A 796-nucleotide genomic window follows, 5' to 3' on the forward strand; every position below is an offset into this window, starting at 1 on the left:
ACTTTCTTATCAATTATTAGTGTGATTTACACAAATAAGTGGGTTTGACAAACCACCTGTAGTACACACTCATTCCTCTCTATACTGTACATACCAGACACTTTCTTATCAACACTCCATATTTCACAAAAAAACATTTTTCAATTCTTTGTGTGCTCTACACAGAGTGGGGTTGACAAACCACCTGTAAGAGACACACACTGTCCTCCTTTCTGTATGCTTTGAGAAAAATATATATTGACTGGTCATAACATTTATACACTGCAACTCGGATCATTTGAAGTGCTTCTTTTATCCTCACGTTGGATGAAACCGTCTCCTAAATGAGTAAATGTAAGTATTTATATTCCTCTTTTCTACTTCATTTGGTTTATGACTGAATTAAAATGGCTAACTTTATTATGATTCAGCTTAATAGGTAACGGTGACTCCTTTCTGGCCCCTGCAAGAAAAAAAACAAGCTGGAAATAGTGTATGCTGAACATCATTCATGAGGTAACCATGTTGTATTGATACATTGATGCTTTAGTGCATATGATAGACAGACAGACAGATAGATAGATAGATAGATAGATAGATAGATAGATAGATAGATAGATACACAGATGCTTGTAAAAGAAAGAGGTCTTTGTGAGAAAGCCATTCTCTGAATAAAAGAATCTCGAAGGACAGGTTATTTATACTGAAGGCTCAGTGAAGGAGGGATAGTGCCGTATTTCATGACCTTGTCAGCTCATTGGTTTGGTGGATAATCCACTTCCATAAAGAGAAACCATGGATTTGCAGAGAGATCAGA

This window comes from Danio rerio, chromosome 25, assembly GCF_052040795.2.
Source record: "Danio rerio strain M-AB ecotype USA chromosome 25, GRCz13ab, whole genome shotgun sequence".
NCBI classification, from domain to species: domain Eukaryota; kingdom Metazoa; phylum Chordata; class Actinopteri; order Cypriniformes; family Danionidae; genus Danio; species Danio rerio.